We start from the raw sequence: 25,257 nt of genomic DNA on the forward strand, positions 1-25,257 counted from the left end.
CCTGACCGGCGAGAGGGAAGGGGGTAGAGAGAAGGGAAGGAGGGGAGAAGTGGTGGTGTGAGGAGAGAATAGAAGCTTGGGGAGTGGGTACAGAAAGGACCGGAGAAGAGGCAAGAAGGGAGGAAGAGAGGAGAGAACATTAGGAAAGGAAAAGAGGGGAAGGAGGCATGCTAGTCTGCCCAGACAGCTAGCTAACAGCCAGCCAACAGCCAGCTAACATCTAGCTAACAGCTAGCTACGCTACCACAGTGCTCTGACTTTGATCATTCATGTCAAATTACAATTCACGGTCAGTGTTACTTAATGCTACATGAGGCTTCTTCAGCTGGGAGAAAAAATAATCAGAGAGAAATGTTCTTTCAGGTCAAATCCAAGCAATGTTTTTATTGCTATTTCAATGTCTTCCTAGTAAAACGTCTTAGTCTAAAGAGATATACGTTTTTATCTCCGGTAAGTATTCTCACAGAGGCTACTTTATACATGTTCCATATAGGCATCCTCGCTTACTCCAATTACACACAAAATAGCAGACAAACACCTGTTTCTTCATATAGTATTTACAGTAGCATAATACAAGCAGGAAATATAATCTCTTCGCCTGTCACAATAACCCGTTGATAGACGCGATTGTCGTAAATGGAAGCCCGTTTCACAAGAGAACACATAACAAAAAACAGAATATTATTACTTTTCAAATAAATACAACATTTCTAAGTAGTCAAACAATGCTTTCCTAACATCACCGTTCCCGGTACACTGACTAGGAGCATCACAGCCAACCAGTGGCTAGACTGCCATCCAGACCTGTGCTGTAACAGAACCAGTAAGACACAATTCTACGAGTGACCTATGTGAACCAGCAGTCAGGTCTAGCGTTTCTGTGTGAAGTAGTGTGTAAGGCCACACCCACCATAGACTTAGAAAAGTCTAGAATAGACAACCCCATTCAATACCCTGTACTAAGGGGCTTGTGTCAGTTCTATTCATTCTAATATGTGCTATACTCTTAAAATTCAGGTATGAACTCTTCCCTGTGGAACAGAATAAATACTCAGTCGTACCTCGCAGTTTGTAATTTTCTTACCAAATTCATGTGTGTAAATCAATCTTTTATCATGTTGTTTCCTTCATGTTGACGGTTGCTTGAGTTACTTCATTGTCAGTTCATATATCTCTGGGGCTCAAGATCGGTATATTTTCATGATAGCAGCGTTATATATCTGGTCTGCCCTCCATCCATAAAGAATGCATGGTGAAGGAGACACACAGTCATCTCTAAACTCTGTGTCCATTCCTCTGGAGGAGAGCCCAGTCCTACAGTTCCTCTATATGTGTTATAGACACCATATCTACCCATAAACAGCAAGACGGGGACAGAGCATGTAACAATTTCACTAATACACACAGTAAAACCTACATCACATTGAATCTGAATGGTCAATTGTAGATCCCCTGTTTTGGAATGTCATTTTTGGAGTACATACAACATAAATGAGAAGGGAACATTGTGGTAGAGGTGGCATGCCTTTTTTCAGGTCATAAGCAGTGCCAACCACCACTCAATTCAATTCAATTCAATTCCACTCACTGACTGTAACATCACACAATAAAACTCTCAATTCTAAAGTTCATTGTGACATCACAAATTGGAACTTTGAACTCCATTGTGACATCACCCCTGAAAATAGTGAATTCTACAATATATACCATTGTGACATCACCCCTGAAAACAGTGAATTCTGTATTCCATTGTGACATCACAGTAACACTCGGAACTCTAAACTCCATTGTGACATCACTCCAAAGCAACCAATAATGTTAAATCACAGTGTCTCAGACACCCAAGTGCTATTCCACTGCTTATGTGAAATGAAATAAACAAGAAAAGAAGCTAGTATCATAGTCGAATTGAGCTCTGTTCACAGTTAGGTGTGTGAGTGTGTAGGTGCTAGGGGGAGTTGGTTGAAATACAGTAGTAAAGTCTGTTCTGGAGTGTCAGTGTCATCATTCACAGTACATGGAGTTTTGAAAGTTCTCAACAAAATAAAATCTATAGAATATATAACATTTGACATCAAATAAATCTCTCTCTTATATATATATATATATATACACACACACACACACACAAAGTAATATGTAATGCAAAATAAATATTACTATTTATATTTAAATAATTCATAATATAATACACTTCACATTTCTGGTAAGGAGGTGGTTCTGTGTTAAACAAACCCACCTGTTAGTCAAATAGTCAGCCAACTCCCCCCTTCCAGTAATCCCACCCCCACCCCAGCCTGATAGGCCTGACAGGGTCAGGTAATCAATCACTTCTAGTGTGTTTCATTCCACAAAAATCTCAAAATAAGACACACACACAAACCCTTACTCTCCTGTTGAGCCCTTGTGTAAACAGACCCCAAACGCAACAATCGCTATCTTTAACAATCATTACTCACAACCTCCTAGTTCGGTTTTTGGGGAAATCGTCATCTTTGGAAAAAAGAAAGAACAGACAAGCAAAAAAATGAACCAAGATTCTCGGACTCCCTCATGAAAATGTTCCATTTGGGGGGGGGGGGGGGGGGTTCGAAAGTCATTGCCATGGAAACTGGGCATGTGGGAGGGGAGTGGGACAGAAGGTTTTTAGAGAGAACACACAGGTACAGATGTGTGGGTGAGGGTTCACAGTGAACACTAAGCTAAAAATGCATGTCTCTCTCAATATTGCTACATTTCTCTTTAAAAACATATTTTTCAGGTCACATTATATATTTTACCCAAAACCTGAGGGCAGAGAATTAACACATACTATAAACATGCTATAGGCTGGGGTGTATATCACCCCTCCTCTATACTCCTCACCCACATAGCTGATCCCAGGCTGTGTCTGCAGCATCCGTAACGCTGACACACACACACACACACACACACACACACTAGATACATCACACTTGGCCTCCGCACTGCGTAACACACCAGTGCTCCTGGTCTCTTTCTCCTCCCATCTTGAGAGGAGGGTGGGAGGATAGGGGACAGAGGAAGGTGGGAGGATAGGGGACAGGGGAGGGTGGGAGGATAGGGTACAGAGGAGGGTGGGAGGATAGGGTACAGAGGAGGGTGGGAGGATAGGGTACAGAGGAGGGTGGGAGGATAGGGGACAGGGGAGGGTGGGAGGATAGGGGACAGAGGAGGGTGGGAGGATAGTGGGCAGGGGAGGGAGGATAGTGGGCAGGGGAGGGAGGATAGTGGGCAGGGGAGGGTGGGAGGATAGGGGACAGGGGGGTGGGAGGATAGGGGACAGAGGAGGGTGGGAGTATAGGGGACAGGGGAGGGTGGGAGGATAGGGGACAGAGGAGGGTGGGAGGATAGGGGACAGAGGAGGGTGGGAGGATAGGGGACAGAGGAGGGTGGGAGGATAGGGGACAGGGGAGGGTGGGAGGATAGGGTACAGAGGAGGGTGGGAGGATAGGGGACAGGGGAGGGTGGGAGGATAGGGGACAGGGGAGGGTGGGAGGATAGGGGACAGGGGAGGGTGGGAGGATAGGGGACAGGGAGGGTGGGAGGATAGGGACAGGGGAGGGTGGGAGGATAGGGACAGGGGAGGGTGGGAGGATATGGGACAGGGGAAGGTGGGAGGATAGGGGACAGGGGAGGGTGGGAGGATAGGGGACAGAGGAAGGTGGGAGGATAGGGGACAGGGGAGGGTGGGAGGATAGGGGGAGGGTGGGAGGATAGGGGACAGAGGAGGGTGGGAGGATAGGGGACAGGGAGGGTGGGAGGATAGGGGACAGAGGAGGGTGGGAGGATATGGGACAGGGGAAGGTGGGAGGATAGGGGACAGGGGAAGGTGGGAGGATAGGGGACAGGGGAGGGTGGGAGGATAGGGGACAGAGGAAGGTGGGAGGATAGGGGACAGGGGAGGGTGGGAGGATAGGGGAGGGTGGGAGGATAGGGGACAGAGGAGGGTGGGAGGATAGGGGACAGAGGGGCAGGGTGGGAGGATAGGGGACAGGGGAGGGTGGGAGGATAGGGGACAGAGGAGGGTGGGAGGATAGGGACAGAGGAGGGTGGGAGGATAGGGGACAGGGGAGGGTGGGAGGATAGGGGACAGGGACAGGGGAGGGTGGGAGGATAGTGGGCAGGGGAGGGAGGATAGGGACAGGGGGGGGAGGATAGTGGGCAGGGGAGGGTGGGAGGATAGGGGACAGGGGAGGGTGGGAGGATAGGGGACAGAGGAGGGTGGGAGGATAGGGGACAGGGGAGGGTGGGAGGATAGGGGACAGAGGAGGGTGGGAGGATAGGGGACAGAGGAGGGTGGGAGGATAGGGGACAGAGGAGGGTGGGAGGATAGGGGACAGGGAGGGTGGGAGGATAGGGGACAGAGGAGGGTGGGAGGATAGGGGACAGGGGAGGGTGGGAGGAGGATAGGGAGGGGAGGGTGGGAGGATAGGGGACAGAGGAGGGTGGGAGGATAGGGGACAGAGGAGGGTGGGAGGATAGGGGACAGGGGAGGGTGGGAGGATAGGGGACAGGGGAGGGTGGGAGGATAGGGGACAGAGGAGGGTGGGAGGATAGGGGACAGAGGAGGGTGGGAGGATAGGGGGACAGAGGAGGGTGGGAGGATAGGGGACAGAGGAGGGTGGGATGATAGGGGGACAGGGGAGGGTGGGAGGATAGTGGGCAGGGGAGGGAGGATAGTGGACAGGGGAGGGTGGGAGGATAGGGGACAGAGGAGGGTGGGAGGATAGGGGACAGAGGAGGGTGGGAGGATAGTGGGCAGGGGAGGGAGGATAGTGGACAGGGGAGGGTGGGAGGATAGGGGACAGGGGAGGGTGGGAGGATAGGGAACAGGGGAGGGTGGGAGGATAGGGGACAGAGGAGGGTGGGAGGATAGGGGACAGAGGAGGGTGGGAGGATAGGGGACAGAGGAGGGTGGGAGGATAGGGGACAGAGGAGGGTGGGAGGATAGGGGACAGAGGAGGGTGGGAGGATAGGGGACAGGGGAGGGTGGGAGGATAGGGGACAGGGGAGGGTGGGAGGATAGGGGACAGAGGAGGGTGGGGGGACAGGGGAGGGTGGGAGGATAGGGGACAGAGGAGGGTGGGAGGATAGGGGACAGAGGAGGGTGGGAGGATAGGGGACAGAGGAGGGTGGGAGGATAGGGGACAGAGGAAGGTGGGAGGATAGGGGACAGAGGAAGGTGGGAGGATAGGGGACAGAGGAAGGTGGGAGGATAGGGGACAGAGGAGGGAGGATAATGGACAGAGGAGGGAGGGAGGATAGTGGACAGGGGAGGGTGGGAGGATAGGGGACAGAGGAAGGTGGGAGGATAGGGGACAGAGGAGGGAGGATAATGGACAGAGGAGGGAGGGAGGATAGGGGACAGAGGAGGGAGGGAGGATAGTGGACAGGGGAGGGTGGGAGGATAGTGGACAGAGGAGGGAGGGAGGATAGTGGACAGAGGAGGGTGGGAGGATAGGGGACAGAGGAGGGAGGGAGGATAGGGGACAGGGAGGGTGGGAGGATAAGGGACAGGGGAGGGAGGGAGGATAGTGGACAGGGAGGGTGGGAGGATAGGGGACAGGGAGGGTGGGAGGATAGGGGACAGAGGAAGGTGGGAGGATAGTGGACAGGGGAGGGTGGGAGGATAGGGGACAGGGGAGGGTGGGGGAGGATAGGGGACAGGGGAGGGTGGGAGGATAGGGGACAGAGGAAGGTGGGAGGATAGGGGACAGAGGAAGGTGGGAGGATAGGGGACAGAGGAAGGTGGGAGGATAGGGGACAGAGGAGGGTGGGAGGATAGGGGACAGAGGAGGGTGGGAGGATAGGGGACAGAGGAGGGTGGGAGGATAGGGGACAGAGGAGGGAGGGAGGATAGTGGACAGGGAGGGTGGGAGGATAGTGGACAGAGGAGGGAGGGAGGATAGTGGACAGAGGAGGGAGGATAGGGGACAGAGGAGGGTGGGAGGATAGGGGACAGAGGAGGGTGGGAGGATAGGGGACAGGGAGGGTGGGAGGATAGGGGACAGAGGAAGGTGGGAGGATAGGGGACAGAGGAAGGTGGGAGGATAGGGGACAGAGGAAGGTGGGAGGATAGGGGACAGGGGAGGGTGGGAGGATAGTGGACAGAGGAGGGAGGGAGGATAGTGGACAGGGGAGGGAGGGAGGATAGTGGACAGAGGAAGGTGGGAGGATAGTGGACAGAGGAAGGTGGGAGGATAGGGGACAGAGGAAGGTGGGAGGATAGGGGACAGAGGAGGGTGGGAGGATAGGGGACAGAGGAGGGTGGGAGGATAGGGGACAGAGGAGGGAGGGAGGATAGTGGACAGGGGAGGGTGGGAGGATAGGGGACAGAGGAGGGTGGGAGGATAGTGGACAGAGGAGGGAGGATAGGGGACAGAGGAGGGTGGGAGGATAGGGGACAGAGGAGGGTGGGAGGATAGGGGACAGAGGAAGGTGGGAGGATAGGGGACAGAGGAAGGTGGGAGGATAGGGGACAGAGGAGGGTGGGAGGATAGGGGACAGGGGAGGGAGGGAGGATAGTGGACAGGGGAGGGTGGGAGGATAGTGGACAGAGGAAGGTGGGAGGATAGGGGACAGAGGAGGGTGGGAGGATAGGGGACAGAGGAGGGAGGGAGGATAGTGGACAGGGGAGGGTGGGAGGATAGTGGACAGAGGAGGGAGGGAGGATAGTGGACAGAGGAGGGAGGATAGGGGACAGAGGAGGGTGGGAGGATAGGGGACAGAGGAGGGTGGGAGGATAGGGGACAGGGGAGGGTGGGAGGATAGGGGACAGAGGAAGGTGGGAGGATAGGGAACAGAGGAAGGTGGGAGGATAGGGAACAGAGGAAGGTGGGAGGATAGGGGACAGAGGAAGGTGGGAGGATAGGGGACAGGGGAGGGTGGGAGGATAGTGGACAGAGGAGGGAGGGAGGATAGTGGACAGGGAGGGTGGGAGGATAGGGGACAGGGGAGGTGGGAGGATAGGGGACAGAGGAAGGTGGGAGGATAGGGGACAGAGGAAGGTGGGAGGATAGGGGACAGAGGAAGGTGGGAGGATAGGGGACAGGGAGGGTGGGAGGATAGGGGACAGGGGAGGGTGGGAGGATAGGGGACAGAGGAAGGTGGGAGGATAGGGGACAGAGGAAGGTGGGAGGATAGGGGACAGAGGAAGGTGGGAGGATAGGGGACAGAGGAGGTGGGAGGATAGTGGACAGGGAGGAGGGAGGATAGTGGACAGGGAGGGTGGGAGGATAGTGGACAGAGGAGGGAGGATAGGGGACAGAGGAGGGAGGATAGGGGACAGAGGAGGGGTGGGAGGATAGGGGACAGAGGAGGGTGGGAGGATAGGGGACAGGGGAGGGTGGGAGGATAGGGACAGAGGAAGGTGGGAGGATAGGGGACAGAGGAAGGTGGGAGGATAGGGGACAGAGGAAGGTGGGAGGATAGGGCACAGAGGAAGGTGGGAGGATAGGGGACAGGGGAGGGTGGGAGGATAGTGGACAGAGGAGGGAGGGAGGATAGTGGACAGAGGAGGGAGGGAGGATAGTGGACAGAGGAGGGAGGGAGGATAGGGGACAGAGGAGGGTGGGAGGATAGGGGACAGGGGAGGGTGGGAGGATAGGGGACAGGGGAGGGTGGGAGGATAGTGGACAGAGGAGGGAGGGAGGATAGTGGACAGAGGAGGGAGGGAGGATAGTGGACAGAGGAGGGAGGGAGGATAGGGGACAGAGGAGGGTGGGAGGATAGGGGACAGGGGAGGGTGGGAGGATAGGGGACAGAGGAAGGTGGGAGGATAGGGGACAGAGGAAGGTGGGAGGATAGGGGACAGAGGAAGGTGGGAGGATAGGGGACAGAGGAGGGTGGGAGGATAGGGGACAGAGGAGGGAGGGAGGATAGTGGACAGAGGAGGGTGGGAGGATAGGGGACAGAGGAAGGTGGGAGGATAGGGGACAGAGGAAGGTGGGAGGATAGGGGACAGAGGAGGGAGGGAGGATAGTGGACAGGGGAGGGAGGATAGGGGACAGAGGAGAGACGGAGGATAGAGGCCAGGAGGATTCACATAATGCACATTGCTCCTTAGAATATTCCAGTGCTCCAGGGATAGTGTCAGTTAGGGCCAACAGAACTTGAGAACGAACGGAATGTGTGTATTTATTTTAACACATCTTAACAAACCCCCGCAGGGGTAGTTGTCAGATGGTGCTCTCGGTGTGTGCGTGACTGATGGTGTGCATGTGTGTGTGCGGGTGTTGGTGTGTGTGAGGGTGTTGTGTGTGTGTTTGTGGGTAGCTGGGTCTGCGTGTGCCACCCAGGCAGTTCTGTGGCTGCTCAGAGAGCAGAGAGGTCATCTCACCTGGCCCATTCTCCCCACCTGGCCCATTCTCCTCACCTGGCCCATTCTCCCCCCCTGGCCCATTCTCCCCCCCTGGCCTCGCAGACGGGGGGGATTTGAGGGGGAGAGAGGTGAGGGGATGAGGCAGGTGGGGGAGAGAGGATGAGGAGGAAGATGGAGGTGGGTGAGGGGTGCGTGCACCCGAGAAGGGGGAAGGGGTTGTCTTGGGCAGAGGTTTGCCTTTTATGGGAGGAGGGGTGTATTGGGGCAGGGCCGGGCGGGATTGACTTGGTTGGGGATGGTGGTTTGGGGTAAGGGGCACGGTCGGTGGGAGGAGGGGTGGGCTGAGGGATGGCAAGGGGGTGTTTGAAGGGTGGGGTGGCCAAGGGGAGAGGGGTGCGGGGAAGGGCTGGGGTGGTGATGGGGGGCAGGGATGCGGAGGTGCTGTCCAGGTGGGGGTGGCTCCCCTCGGGTGACTGGGGGGTGCTGTCCAGCCTGGACGCCAGCAGACCATTCTGGTACTGGGAACGAGTGATCTGAGGTGAGGAGAAGAAAGCGACAGAGTGAGGAGGAGAGAGTATAGAGAGACCAAGGCCCTGTTAAAAAACAAACCCTCACCCTCACCCTCACGCGACTACTAGACAGAATAGTGCTGTCAGCATGAAGGTGACTAAGATATATGTAGAGTTATAAGCAGGTTAAAAGTCAAGGTCAGGGGTTAAAGTTGAGAGTGTTACCTTGACATACTGCAGGTCAGTAAGAGCACGTACGTAGAAGTCTGGTGTGTACTGGCAGGTGGTGAGCTGCGTGTTGCTAGCGGTTACCGAGCTGCATTCTCCGGGAGCGCCACGCTCAGTGCAGCTCAGCGACGCCGAGCGGTTCAGACCACTACTGTGAGTAGGAGAGCGGAACTCTGGGATACGGAGAGGGAGAGAGAGGGTGAGCCTGGGATAATACACCTATACACATTCACTCGCACCAACATGAATGCATGCACACACACATATTAGGTAAACACACACATGCATGCACGTGCACAGACAGAGGAGAACACAGAAGAGGAGAAGAGAACAGGGGAGAGGAGAACAGAGGAGAGGAGAACAGGGAGAGGGGAACAGAAGAGAGGAGAACAGAAGAGAGGAGAACAGAAGAGAGGAGAACAGAAGAGAGGAGAACAGAGGAGAGGAGAACAGAGGAGAGGAGAACAGAAGAGAGGAGAACAGAAGAGAGGAGAGGAGAACAGAAGAGAGGAGAAGAGAACAGGGGAGAGGAGAACAGAGGAGAGGGGAACAGAAGAGAGGAGAACAGAGGAGAGGAGAACAGGGAGAGGGGAACAGAAGAGAGGAGAACAGAGGAGAACAGGGGAGAGGAGAACAGAGGAGAGGGGAACAGGGAGAGGAGAACAGAGGAGAGGGGAACAGGGAGAGGAGAACAGGGAGAGGAGAACAGGGAGAGGAGAACAGGGAGAGGAGAACAGGGAGAGGAGAACAGGGAGAGGAGAACAGAGGAGAGGAGAACAGAGGAGAGGATAACAGAAGAGAGGAGAACAGAAGAGAGGAGAACAGAAGAGAGGAGAACAGAAGAGAGGAGAACAGAAGAGAGGAGAACAGAAGAGAGGAGAACAGGGAGAGGAGAACAGAGGAGAGCAGAAGAGAGGAGAACAGAAGAGAGGAGAACAGAAGAGAGGAGAACAGAGGAGAGGAGAACAGAAGAGAGGAGAACAGAGGAGAGGAGAACAGAAGAGAGGAGAACAGAAGAGAGGAGAACAGAAGAGAGGAGAACAGAAGAGAGGAGAACAGAAGAGAGGAGAACAGAAGAGAGGAGAAGAGAACATGGGAGAGGAGAACAGAGGAGAGGAGAACAGGGAGAGGAGAACAGAGGAGAGGAGAACAGAGGAGAGGAGAACAGGGAGAGGAGAACAGAGGAGAAGAGAACAGAGGAGAGGAGAACAGAGGAGAACAGGGGAGAGGAGAACAGGGGAGAGGAGAACAGGGGAGAGGAGAACAGGGAGAGGGAACAGAGGAGAGGAGAACAGAAGAGGAGAACAGAAGAGAGGAGAACAGAAGAGAGGAGAACAGGGAGAGGAGAACAGGGGAGAGGAGAACAGGGGAGAGGAGAACAGGGGAGAGGAGAACAGGGGAGAGGAGAACAGGGGAGAGGAGAACAGGGGAGAGGAGAACAGGGAGAGGAGAACAGGGGAGAGGAGAACAGGGGAGAGGAGAACAGGGGAGAGGAGAACAGGGGAGAGGAGAACAGAGGAGAGGGGAACAGGGGAGAGGAGAACAGAGGAGAGGGGAACAGGGGAGAGGAGAACAGAGGAGAGGATAGGGGAGAGAGGATAACAGAGGAGAGGATAACAGGGAGAGGAGAACAGGGGAGAGAAGAACAGGGGAGAGGAGAACAGGGGAGAGGAGAACAGAGGAGAGGATAACAGAAGAGAGAACAGAAGAGAGGAGAACAGGGGAGAGAACAGAAGAGAGGAGAACAGAAGAGAGGAGAACAGAAGAGAGGAGAACAGAGGAGAGGAGAACAGGGGAGAGGATAACAGAGCAGAGCATGATTGTACAGTAGAATCTCATGGCTCTGACAGCACACACACACACACACACACACAATACACACAATACAGGCCTGAACAGCAACACACACACAGCAGCAGAGAGCAACAGGTATATGCAACACAAACATATGGAAACACAAAGACACAGGTTGGGTATGATTGACTGATGATTAGAGGAGGAAGTGGTTATATACGGATCGGGAGTGATGGGGACCAAATCAACAGCCAGGACCAAGGATGATGGCATCATGGCTACCAATCAACAACCAGGATTCTGTGGCGTTTGATCTCCTTGAGTTTATGGCCCTGGGATCTGCCTGCCATGCAAACGAGGCTCTGATTGGCTTGGCGGGAGGGGGAAGGGGTCTGGACATTATGAGTGTGTGTGTGTTGGTTAGGGGAGGTGAGGTGGAGGAGTGTGTAGCTCGTTCCTTCTAGGCACACTTCTGAAAACATTGGATAGGTAATGAGGTCTAGCCCACCTTGTCTTTGGGTAGGCTGGGTCAAACTGGCCTCGTATTGCCTGTACCCATCTACTCTTTTTAGATCTACACAAGTGCCTAGGGGAATGGTCTAGGGAACTATCAGTTATAGGAAGTAGGGGGGGTCAGAAGTAGAGCAGTGATCATAGAACTCTACATTCTATGCTAGTGACAGGCTCAGGTAGTAGTGGCGCAAGGTAGAAGATGGTCTTTAACCACAGATCTAGGATCAGATTACCCAAAATGTAACCAGTAGGGCAATGAGAAAACATCTGAACCTAGACCAGTGGTTAAGGCAACTAGGTAGAAGGGGTCAGGGGTTAAAGGTCAGGGATGAGAGGGAGTGCCGTGGAGCAGTGGCTCCACCTAGAGCCCCATCCAGCAAGTTCCTTCCATTCTCCTTCCTTTTCCTCAATCTGTACTGTGTGGTCCAGCAGTTCCAAAGGTCCAACGAAATTGGTATCACTCATTCTAAGTACCTAAACCCTGCTCCAATATCATGAAAATACTTTCCCTCCCTACTGTTCTACCTTCCATACTTCCTCCCTACTGTCCAACCTTCCATACTTCCTTCCTACTGTCATTTCTTCCATACACCCTTCCTACTGTCCTACCCTCCATACTTCCTCCCTACTGTCCTACCTTCCATACTTCCTCCCTACTGTCCTACCTTCCATACTTCCTCCCTACTGTCCTTCCATACTTCCTCCCTACTGTCCTTCCATACCTCCTCCCTACTGTCCTACCTTCCATACTTCCTCCCTAGTTCCCCCACTTCCATACTTCCTTCCTACTGTCCTACCTTCCACACTTCTTTCCTACTGTCCTACCTTCCATACTTCTTCCTTAATGTCCCATCTTCCACACTTTCTTCCTACTGTCAAACCTTCCACACTTCCTACTGTCCTAGCTTCCATACTTCCTTCCCACTGTCCTACCTTCCATACTTCCTTCCTACTGTCCTACCTTCCATACTTCCTCCCTACTGTCCTACCTTCCACACTTCTTTCCTACTGTCCTACCTTCCATACTTCTTCCTTAATGTCCCATCTTCCACACTTTCTTCCTACTGTCAAACCTTCCACACTTCCTACTGTCCTAGCTTCCATACTTCCTCCCACTGTCCTACCTTCTTCCTCCCTGTCCTACCCTCCAAACTTCCTTTCTACTGTCCTACCTTCCATATTTCCTTTATACTGTCCTACCTTCCATACTTCCTTCCTACTGTCCTACCTTCCATACTTCCTCCCTACTTCCCCCACTTCCATACTTCCTTCCTACTGTCCTACCTTCCATACTTCCTCCCTACTTCCCCCACTTCCATACTTCCTTCCTACTGTCCTACCTTCCATACTTCCTCCCTACTGTCCTACCTTCCATTCCTCCTTCCTACTGTCCTACCTTCCATACTTCCTTCCTACTGTCCTACCTTCCATACTTCCTTCCTACTGTCCTACCTTCCACACCTCCTCCTTACTGTCCTACCTTCCACACTTCCTCCCTACTGTCCTACCTTCAATACTTCCTTCCTACTGTCATTTATTCCATACTACTATCCTACCTTCCATCCTTCCTTCCTACTGTCCTATCTTCCATACTTCCTCTCAACCTTTCATACTTCCTCCCTACTGTCCTACCTTCCATACTTTCTCCCTACTTCCCCCACTTCCATACTTCCTTCCTACTGTCCTACCCTCCAAACTTCCTTTCTACTGTCCTACCTTCCATATTTCCTTTATACTGTCCTACCTTCCATACTTCCTTCCTACTGTCCTACCTTCCATACTTCCTCCCTACTTCCCCCACTTCCATACTTCCTCCCTACTGTCCTACCTTCCATACTTCCTCCCTACTTCCCCCACTTCCATACTTCCTCCCTACTGTCCTACCTTCCATACTTCCTCCCTACTGTCCTACCTTCCATACTTCCTCCCTACTGCCCCCACTTCCATACTTCCTTCCTACTGCCCCCACTTCCATACTTCCTCCCTACTGTCCTACCTTCCATACTTCCTCCCTACTGCCCCCACTTCCATACTTCAGTCCTACTGCCCCCACTTCCATACTTCCTCCCTACTGCCCCCACTTCCATACTTCCTCCCTACTGTCCTACCTTCCATACTTCCTCCCTACTTCCCCCACTTCCATACTTCCTCCCTACTGTCCTACCTTCCATACTTCCTCCCTACTGTCCTACCTTCCATACTTCCTCCCTACTGTCCTACCTTCCATACTTCCTCCCTACTGTCCTTCCATACTTCCTCCCTACTGTCCTTCCATACCTCCTCCCTACTGTCCTACCTTCCATACTTCCTCCCTAGTTCCCCCACTTCCATACTTCCTTCCTACTGTCCTACCTTCCACACTTCTTTCCTACTGTCCTACCTTCCATACTTCTTCCTTAATGTCCCATCTTCCACACTTTCTTCCTACTGTCAAACCTTCCACACTTCCTACTGTCCTAGCTTCCATACTTCCTTCCCACTGTCCTACCTTTCATTCTTCCTCCCTACTGTCCTACCCTCCAAACTTCCTTTCTACTGTCCTACCTTCCATATTTCCTTTATACTGTCCTACCTTCCATACTTCCTTCCTACTGTCCTACCTTCCATACTTCCTCCCTACTTCCCCCACTTCCATACTTCCTTCCTACTGTCCTACCTTCCATACTTCCTCCCTACTTCCCCCACTTCCATACTTCCTTCCTACTGTCCTACCTTCCATACTTCCTCCCTACTGTCCTACCTTCCATTCCTCCTTCCTACTGTCCTACCTTCCATACTTCCTTCCTACTGTCCTACCTTCCACACCTCCTCCCTACTGTCCTACCTTCCACACTTCCTCCCTACTGTCCTACCTTCAATACTTCCTTCCTACTGTCATTTATTCCATACTACTATCCTACCTTCCATACTTCCTTCCTACTGTCCTATCTTCCATACTTCCTCTCAACCTTTCATACTTCCTCCCTACTGTCCTACCTTCCATACTTTCTCCCTACTTCCCCCACTTCCATACTTCCTTCCTACTGTCCTACCTTCCACACTTCCTCCCTACTGTCCTACCTTCCATACTTCCTTCCTACTGTCCTACCTTCCACACTTCCTCCCTACTGTCCCACCTTCCATACTTCCTCCCTACTTCCCCCACTTCCATACTTCCTCCCTACTGTCCTACCTTCCATACTTCCTCCCTACTGTCCTACCTTCCATACTTCCTCCCTACTGTCCTACCTTCCATACTTCCTCCCTACTGCCCCCACTTCCATACTTCCTTCCTACTGCCCCCACTTCCATACTTCCTCCCTACTGTCCTACCTTCCATACTTCCTCCCTACTGCCCCCACTTCCATACTTCCTTCCTACTGCCCCCACTTCCATACTTCCTCCCTACTGCCCCCACTTCCATACTTCCTCCTACTGTCCTACCTTCCATACTTCCTCCCTACTTCCCCCACTTCCATACTTCCTCCCTACTGTCCTACCTTCCATACTTCCTCCCTACTGTCCTACCTTCCATACTTCCTCCCTACTGTCCTACCTTCCATACTTCCTCCCCTACTGCCCCTCCATACTTCCTTCCTACTGCCCCCACTTCCATACTTCCTCCCTACTGTCCTACCTTCCATGCTTCCTCCCTACTGCCCCCACTTCCATACTTCCTTCCTACTGCCCCCACTTCCATACTTCCTTCCTACTGTCCCCACTTCCATACTTCCTTCCTACTGTCCCCACTTCCATACTTCCTCCCTACTGCCCCCACTTCCACACTTCCTCCCTACTGTCCTACCTTCCATACTTCCTCCCTACTTCCCCCACTTCCATACTTCCTCCCTACTGTCCTACCTTCCATACTTCCTCCCTACTGTCCTACCTTCCATACTTCCTCCCTACTGCCCCCACTTCCATACTTCCTCCCTACTGCCCCCACTTCCATACTTTCTCCCTACTTCCCCACTTCCATACTTCCTTCCTACTGTCCTACCTTCCACACTTCCTCCCTACTGTCCTACCTTCCATACTTCCTCCCTACTGCCCCCACTTCCATACTTCCTCCCTACTGTCCTACCTTCCACACTTCTTTCCTACTGTCCTACCTTCCATACTTCCTCCCTACTGTCCCTGCCTTCCATACTTCCTCCCTACTGTCCAACCTTCCACACTTCCATCCTACTGTCATTTCTTCCATACTTCCTCCCTACTGCCCCCACTTCCATACTTCCTCCCTACTGCCCCCACTTCCATACTTCCTCCCTACTGTCCTACCTTCAATACTTCCTTCCTACTGTCATTTATTCCATACTACTATCCCACCTTCCATACTTCCTTCCTACTGTCCTACCTTCCATACTTCCTCTCAACCTTCCATACTTCCTCACAACTGTCCTACCTTCCACACTTCTTTCCTACTGTCCTAACTGTCATACTTCCTCCCTACTGTCCTACCTTCCATACTTTCTCCCTAGTTTCCCACTTCCATACTTCCTTCCTACTGTCCTACCTTTCATACTTCCTCCCTACTGTCCTACCTTCCATACTTTCTCCCCCTACTTCCCCCACTTCCATACTTCCTTCCTACTGTCCTACCTTCCTACTGTCCCCACTTCCATACTTCCTCCCCTGTCCTACCTTCCATACTTCCTCCTACTGCCCCCCACTTATACTTTTCCTACTGTCCTATCTTCCATACTTCCTCCTACTGTCCAACCTTCCATACTTCCTTCCTTCTGTCCTACCTTTCCATATTTCCGCCCTACTGTCCTACCTTCCATACTTCCTCCCTACTGTACTACCTTCCATACATCTCCCTACTGTCCTACCTTCTATATTTCCTCCCCACTGTCCTACCTTCCATACTTCCTACTGTCCTACCTTCCATACTTCCTACTGTCCTACCTTCCATACTTTCTACTGTCCTACCTTGCATACTTTCCTTCCTACCGTCCTACCTTCCATACTTCCTCCCCACTGTCCTACCTTCCATACTTCCTACTGTCCTACCTTGCATACTTTCCTTACTACTGTCCTACCTTCCATACTTACTTCCTTCTGTCCTACCTTCCATACTTACTTCCTACTGTCCTACTTTCCATACTTCCTTCCTACTGTCATTTCTTCCATACTTCCTTCCTACTGTCCTACCTTCCATAATTCCTTCCTACTGTCCTACCTTCCATAATTCCTTCATACTGTCCTACCTTCCATACTTCCACCCCACTGTTCTACCTTCCATACTTCCTACTGTCCAACTTCCATACTTCCTCCCTACTGTCCTACCTTCCACACTTCCTCCCTACTGTCCTACCTTCAATACTTCCTTCCTACTATCCTACCTTCCATACTTCCTTCCTACTGTCCTATCTTCCATACTTCCTCTCAACCTTTCATACTTCCTCCCTACTGTCCTACCTTCCATACTTTCTCCCTACTTCCACTTCCATACTTCCATACTTCCTTCCTACTGTCCTACCTTCCACACTTCCTCCCTACTGTCCTACCTTCCACACTTCCATCCTACTGTCATTTCTTCCATACTTCCTCCCTACTGTTCCCACTTCCATACTTCCTTCCTACTGCCCCACTTCCATACTTCCTCCCTACTGTCCTACCTTCAATACTTCCTTCCTACTGTCATTTATTCCATACTACTATCCCACCTTCCATACTTCCTTCCTACTGTCCTACCTTCCATACTTCCTCTCAACCTTCCATACTTCCTCCCTACTGTCCTACCTTCCATACTTCTCCCTAGTTTCCCCTACTTCCATATTCCTTCCTACTGTCCTACCTTTCATACTTCCTCCCTACTGTCCTACCTTCCATACTTTCTCCTACTTCCCCCACTTCCATACTTCCTCCCTACTGTCCAACCTTCCATACTTCCTTCCTACTGTCATTTCTTCCATACACCCTTCCTACTGTCCTACCCTCCATACTTCCTCCCTACTGTCCTACCTTCCATACTTCCTCCCTACTGTCCTACCTTCCATACTTCCTCCCTACTGTCCTTCCATACTTCCTCCCTACTGTCCTTCCATACCTCCTCCTACTGTCCTACCTTCCATACTTCCTCCTAGTTCCCCCACTTCCATACTTCCTCCCTACTGTCCTACCTTCCATACTTCTTTCCTACTGTCCCCACTTCCATACTTCCTTCCTAATGTCCCATCTTCCATACTTCCTTCCTACTGTCAAACCTTCCACACTTCCTACTGTCCTAGCTTCCATACTTCCTTCCCACTGTCCTACCTTTCATTCTTCCTCCCTACTGTCCTACCTTCCATACTTCCTCCCTACTGTCCTACCTTCCATATTTCCTCCCTACTGTCCTACCTTCCATACTTCCTCCCTACTGTCCTACCTTCCATACTTCCTCCCTACTTCCCCCACTTCCATACTTCCTCCCTACTGTCCTACCTTCCATACTTCCTCCCTACTTCCCCCACTTCCATACTTCCTTCCTACTGTCCCCCACTTCCATACTTCCTTCCTACTGTCCCCACTTCCATTCTTCCTTCCTACTGTCCTACCTTCCATACTTCCTCCTGCTGTCCTACTTCCTCCCTACTTCCACACTTCCTCCCTACTGTCCTACCTTCCATACTTCCTCCCTACTTCCTACTTCCATACTTCCTTCCTACTGTCCTTTTCCACACTTCCTCCCTACTGTCCTACCTTCCATACTTCCTCCCTACTGCCCCCACTTCCATACTTCCTCCCTACTGTCCTACCTTCCACACTTCTTTCCTACTGTCCTACCTTCCATACTTCCTCCCTACTGTCCTACCTTCCATACTTCCTCCCTACTGTCCAACCTTCCACACTTCCATCCTACTGTCATTTCTTCCATACTTCCTCCCTACTGCCCCCACTTCCATACTTCCTCCCTACTGCCCCCACTTCCATACTTCCTCCCTACTGTCCTACCTTCAATACTTCCTTCCTACTGTCATTTATTCCATACTACTATCCCACCTTCCATACTTCCTTCCTACTGTCCTACCTTCCATACTTCCTCTCAACCTTCCATACTTCCTCCCTACTGTCCTACCTTCCATACTTTCTCCCTAGTTTCCCCACTTCCATACTTCCTTCCTACTGTCCTACATTTCATACTTCCTCCCTACTGTCCTACCTTCCATACTTTCTCCCTACTTCCCCCACTTCCATACTTCCTCCCTACTGTCCAACCTTCCATACTTCCTTCCTACTGTCATTTCTTCCATACACCCTTCCTACTGTCCTACCCTCCATACTTCCTCCCTACTGTCCTACCTTCCATACTTCCTCCCTACTGTCCTACCTTCCATACTTCCTCCCTACTGTCCTTCCATACTTCCTCCCTACTGTCCTTCCATACCTCCTCCCTACTGTCCTACCTTCCATACTTCCTCCCTACTGCCCCCACTTCCATACTTCCTCCCTACTGTCCTACCTTCCATACTTCCTCCCTACTGCCCCCACTTCCATACTTCCTTCCTACTGCCCCCACTTCCATACTTCCTTCCTACTGTTCCCACTTCCATACTTCCTTCCTACTGTCCCCACTTCCATACTTCCTCCCTACTGCCCCCACTTCCATACTTCCTCCCTACTGTCCCCACTTCCATACTTCCTCCTACTCCCCCACTTCCATACTTCCTCCCTACTGTCCTCCACCTTCCATACTTCCTCCCTACTGTCCTACCTTCCATACTTCCTCCCTACTGCCCCACTTCCATACTTCCTCCCTACTGCCCCCACTTCCATACTTTCTCCCTACTTCCCCCACTTCCATACTTCCTTCCTACTGTCCTACCTTCCACACTTCCTCCCTACTGTCCTACCTTCCATACTTCCTCCCTACTGCCCCCACCTTCCATACTTCCTCCCTACTGTCCTACCTTCCACACTTCTCCTACTGTCCTTTTCTTCCATACTTCCTCCCTACTGTCCCTACCTTCCATACTTCCTCCCTACTGTCCAACCTTCCACACTTCCATCCTACCTACCTGTCATTTCCCCACTTCCATACTTCCTCCCTACTGTCCCCACACTTCCATACTTCCTTTTCCTCCCTACTATCCCCCTTCCATACTTCCTCCCTACTGTCCTACCTTCAATACTTCCTTCCTACTGTCATTTCCATTCATACTTCCTCCCACTTCCATACTTCTTCCTACTGTCCTTTCCTACTGTCCTAACTGTCATACTTCCTCCCTACTGTCCTACCTTCCATACTTTCTCCCTAGTTTCCCCACTTCCATACTTCCTTCCTACTGTCCTACCTTTCATACTTCCTCCCTACTGTCCTACCTTCCATACTTTCTCCCTACTTCCCCCACTTCCATACTTCCTCCCTACTGTCCAACCTTCCATACTTCCTTCCTACTGTCATTTCTTCCATACACCCTTCCTACTGTCCTACCCTCCATACTTCCTCCCTACTGTCCTACCTTCCATACTTCCTCCCTACTGTCCTACCTTCCATACTTCCTCCCTACTGTCCTTCCATACTTCCTCCCTACTGTCCTTCCATACCTCCTCCCTACTGTCCTACCTTCCATACTTCCTCCCTAGTTCCCCCACTTCCATACTTCCTTCCTACTGTCCTACCTTCCACACTTCTTTCCTACTGTCCTACCTTCCATACTTCTTCCTTAATGTCCCATCTTCCACACTTTCTTCCTACTGTCAAACCTTCCACACTTCCTACTGTCCTAGCTTCCATACTTCCTTCCCACTGTCCTACCTTTCATTCTTCCTCCCTACTGTCCTACCCTCCAAACTTCCTTTCTACTGTCCTACCTTCCATATTTCCTTTATACTGTCCTACCTTCCATACTTCCTTCCTACTGTCCTACCTTCCATACTTCCTCCCTACTTCCCCCACTTCCATACTTCCTTCCTACTGTCCTACCTTCCATACTTCCTCCCTACTTCCCCCACTTCCATACTTCCTTCCTACTGTCCTACCTTCCATACTTCCTCCCTACTGTCCTACCTTCCATTCCTCCTTCCTACTGTCCTACCTTCCATACTTCCTTCCTACTGTCCTACCTTCCACACCTCCTCCCTACTGTCCTACCTTCCACACTTCCTCCCTACTGTCCTACCTTCAATACTTCCTTCCTACTGTCATTTATTCCATACTACTATCCTACCTTCCATACTTCCTTCCTACTGTCCTATCTTCCATACTTCCTCTCAACCTTTCATACTTCCTCCCTACTGTCCTACCTTCCATACTTTCTCCCTACTTCCCCCACTTCCATACTTCCTTCCTACTGTCCTACCTTCCATACTTCCTTCCTACTGTCCTACCTTCCACACTTCCTCCCTACTGTCCCACCTTCCATACTTCCTCCCTACTTCCCCCACTTCCATACTTCCTCCCTACTGTCCTACCTTCCATACTTCCTCCCTACTGTCCTACCTTCCATACTTCCTCCCTACTGTCCTACCTTCCATACTTCCTCCCTACTGCCCCCACTTCCATACTTCCTTCCTACTGCCCCCACTTCCATACTTCCTCCCTACTGTCCTACCTTCCATACTTCCTCCCTACTGCCCCCACTTCCATACTTCCTTCCTACTGCCCCCACTTCCATACTTCCTCCCTACTGCCCCCACTTCCATACTTCCTCCCTACTGTCCTACCTTCCATACTTCCTCCCTACTTCCCCCACTTCCATACTTCCTCCCTACTGTCCTACCTTCCATACTTCCTCCCTACTGTCCTACCTTCCATACTTCCTCCCTACTGTCCTACCTTCCATACTTCCTCCCTACTGCCCCCACTTCCATACTTCCTTCCTACTGCCCCCACTTCCATACTTCCTCCCTACTGTCCTACCTTCCATACTTCCTCCCTACTGCCCCCCACTTCCATACTTCCTTCCTACTGCCCCCACTTCCATACTTCCTCCTACTGCCCCCACTTCCATACTTCCTCCCTACTGTCCTACCTTCCATACTTCCTCCCTACTGCCCCCACTTCCATACTTCCTTCCTACTGCCCCCACTTCCATACTTCCTTCCTACTGTCCCCACTTCCATACTTCCTTCCTACTGTCCCCACTTCCATACTTCCTCCCTACTGCCCCCACTTCCACACTTCCTCCCTACTGTCCTACCTTCCATACTTCCTCCCTACTTCCCCCACTTCCATACTTCCTCCCTACTGTCCTACCTTCCACACTTCCTCCCTACTGTCCTACCTTCCATACTTCCTCCCTACTGCCCCCACTTCCATACTTCCTCCCTACTGTCCTACCTTCCACACTTCTTTCCTACTGTCCTACCTTCCATACTTCCTCCCTACTGTCCTACCTTCCATACTTCCTCCCTACTGTCCAACCTTCCACACTTCCATCCTACTGTCATTTCTTCCATACTTCCTCCCTACTGCCCCCACTTCCATACTTCCTCCCTACTGCCCCCACTTCCATACTTCCTCCCTACTGTCCTACCTTCAATACTTCCTTCCTACTGTCATTTATTCCATACTACTATCCCACCTTCCATACTTCCTTCCTACTGTCCTACCTTCCATACTTCCTCTCAACCTTTCATACTTCCTCACAACTGTCCTACCTTCCACACTTCTTTCCTACTGTCCTAACTGTCATACTTCCTCCCTACTGTCCTACCTTCCATACTTTCTCCCTAGTTTCCCCACTTCCATACTTCCTTCCTACTGTCCTACCTTTCATACTTCCTCCCTACTGTCCTACCTTCCATACTTTCTCCCTACTTCCCCCACTTCCATACTTCCTTCCTACTGTCCTACCTTCCTACTGTCCCCACTTCCATACTTCCTCCCTACTGTCCTACCTTCCATACTTCCTCCCTACTGCCCCCACTTCCATACTTCCTTCCTACTGTCCTATCTTCCATACTTCCTCCCTACGGTCCAACCTTCCATACTTCCTTCCTTCTGTCCTACCTTCCATATTTCCGCCCTACTGTCCTACCTTCCATACTTCCTCCCTACTGTACTACCTTCCATACATCCTCCCTACTGTCCTACCTTCTATATTTCCTCCCCACTGTCCTACCTTCCATACTTCCTACTGTCCTACCTTCCATACTTCCTACTGTCCTACCTTCCATACTTTCTACTGTCCTACCTTGCATACTTTCCTTCCTACCGTCCTACCTTCCATACTTCCTCCCCACTGTCCTACCTTGCATACTTTCCTTACTACTGTCCTACCTTCCATACTTACTTCCTTCTGTCCTACCTTCCATACTTACTTCCTACTGTCCTACTTTCCATACTTCCTTCCTACTGTCATTTCTTCCATACTTCCTTCCTACTGTCCTACCTTCCATAATTCCTTCCTACTGTCCTACCTTCCATAATTCCTTCCTACTGTCCTACCTTCCATACTTCCTCCCTACTGTCCTTCCTTCCATACTTCCTTTCTACTGTCCTACCTTCCATACTTCCACCCCACTGTCCTACCTTCCATAATTCCTTCCTACTGTCCTACCTTCCATACTTCCTCCCTACTGTCCTTCCTTCCATACTTCCTTTCTACTGTCCTACCTTCCATACTTCCACCCCACTGTCCTACCTTCCATACTTCCTACTGTCCAACTTCCATACTTCCTCCCCACTGTCCTACCTTCCATACTTCCTTTCTACTGTATGACCTTCCATACTTCCTCCCCACTTCCATACTTCCTCCCTACTGTCCTACCTTCCACACTTCTTTCCTACTGTCCTACCTTCCATACTTCCTCTCTACTGTCCCCACTTCCTCCCTACTGTCCCCACTTCCATACTTCCTCCCTACTGTCCAACCTTCCACACTTCCTTCCTACTGTCATTTCTTCCATACTTCCTTCCTACTGTCATTTCTTCCACACTTCCTCCCTACTGTCATTTCTTCCACACTTCCTTCCTACTGTCATTTCTTCCACACTTCCTTCCTACTGTCATTTCTTCCATACTTCCTTCCTACTGTCCTAACTTCAATACTTCCGTCCACGTTACTGATCTAACATAAGGTTGGTGAAACCAGTACTGAGGAAAGTAGTAGCTATTATTCCAAGGAAGAGACCAAGGAAGAAAGGAAAGATGCATAATATATAACTTGTAAACCCTAACCTTATTGAAATAGGACCCGTCAACAGCACTAAACTGAGTAATGTTGTCCCAGGCTCCTCTGCTCTGTCCTGCTGACTGGGGACAAACACACTGATGTGACCTGATGTGGCACACGGTCTGTTAGCATCACATACTGTATAGGGGCTCAGCTGTCAGCATCCGCAATTACTGGGCAGAGTAAGAACTGCACCACATCACTCAGTCCCTCCTAGTGAGAGATGACTGCAGAGGACCGGCTCGGTCACCAAAGCATGAATAATTCAACCCCACTCCACTGAGAGTGTAGTGGAGCGTAGACATGCGTTATGCTAAAATAGAGTTATTAACTAGCATTAGTGCTGCTGACTGTTATCTCGACCGGCGTTCAATGTTTAGCCAATTGTTTGATTTTTTTCAGCGTTCAGCCTGGTTTGTCCAGGCTACTGTGAGTCTAATATCAAGATCTGGAGAAAAGCATTAGAGGATTGAGGGCCTGATTGGATTACTAAACCTTTGTAACTCCTGGTTTCCAGAGGGAATAAAACCAGCAGAGAAAGAATAGATCTTGGGAGTTAAGAGTCGTTTGGGAGTTCAAATGTTTGTGTTTTACTCTACTTAAAACAAAAAACAACAGGTAAAACAAACCATTAGTTTAACTGCCCCTGTATGTAAGGGATAGATATTCTAGTGGATCTCCACGCTGTTTGTCTATCAGGTTGTACTTGCTGGAGCAGGGCTCTGAAGAAGAGGATGATGGGAGGGAAACTTAAATATGATTTTGGCATATAAAGTGACCCCACCCCCCTCCCCCATGTTACCCCCTCTTAGGCTGGTTGGTTCTTTACCTGGAAAGCGAGAGAACAGAGAGAATCTCTTAAGGGAGAGGCGTCGTGGAGGGGGGGACGCCACTGAGGAGGAGAGAGGGGGAGTGACGGCTGAGAGAGGGGTGGGCAGAAGGGGAAGAGAGAGAGAAGCTCTCGTTTACTCATCGGTAGGCAGTAACAGCACTGTAGGAGTTAAATCTGCCTCTCTCGGCCCAACTGACCTGAAGACACACAAACCTTTCTCCTTCTCAGAGCAGTTTGACATGATCACCTCTATACATCATATACATTTAGTGAACAATACATTAAGTCACTGTCTAAAATGGCACCCTAATCCCTACTATAGTGCACTACTTTTGGCCACGGTTAGCCACATAGGGCTCTGGCCTAAATTAGTGCACTACATTGAGGATAGTGTGCAATATCAGCTTCGCCCTGAGTGACTCGTCATTTTCAAAGGTGAACGAAGGCCTGCTGTCAGATTGGAGGCAGACAGACCAATGGTAGGGGCTTAACTGAGTGACATCAGACACTGATGTGAGTTGGACAGTTTGACATGTAGGCAGCAGTACACAGCATATAGCACATGCATACACATACAACAGTGACCACTATTACAGAGATATTAGACTGAGACGGGGGAGAGAGAGAGAGAAGAGAAAGGGAGACGGGGGAGAGAGAGAGAGAAGAGAAAGGGAGACGGGGGAGAGAGAGAGAGAAGAAAGGGAGACGGGGAGAGAGAGAGAGAGAGAAAGGGAGACGGGGAGAGAGAGAGAGAAGAGAAAGGGAGACGGGGGAGAGAGAGAGAGAAGAGAAAGGAGACAGGGGGAGAGAGAGAGAGAAGAGAAAGGGAGACGGGGAGAGAGAGAGAAGAGAAAGGGAGACGGGGAGAGAGAGAGAGAAAGAAAGGAGACGGGGAGAGAGAGAGAGAGAAGAGAAAGGAGACGGGGAGAGAGAGAGAAGAGAAAGTCAGGGGAG

At 51.3% G+C, this 25,257-nt stretch overlaps 1 pseudogene; it reads right to left on the reverse strand.

The window, feature by feature from the left end:
- Positions 1-7,747: 7,747 nt before the first annotated feature.
- Positions 7,748-25,257, reverse strand: part of LOC115117184 (metal transporter CNNM4-like) — a 92,303-nt pseudogene continuing 74,793 nt past the window's right edge.

This window comes from Oncorhynchus nerka, linkage group LG4 (assembly GCF_034236695.1).
Source record: "Oncorhynchus nerka isolate Pitt River linkage group LG4, Oner_Uvic_2.0, whole genome shotgun sequence".
Lineage (NCBI taxonomy): Eukaryota > Metazoa > Chordata > Actinopteri > Salmoniformes > Salmonidae > Oncorhynchus > Oncorhynchus nerka.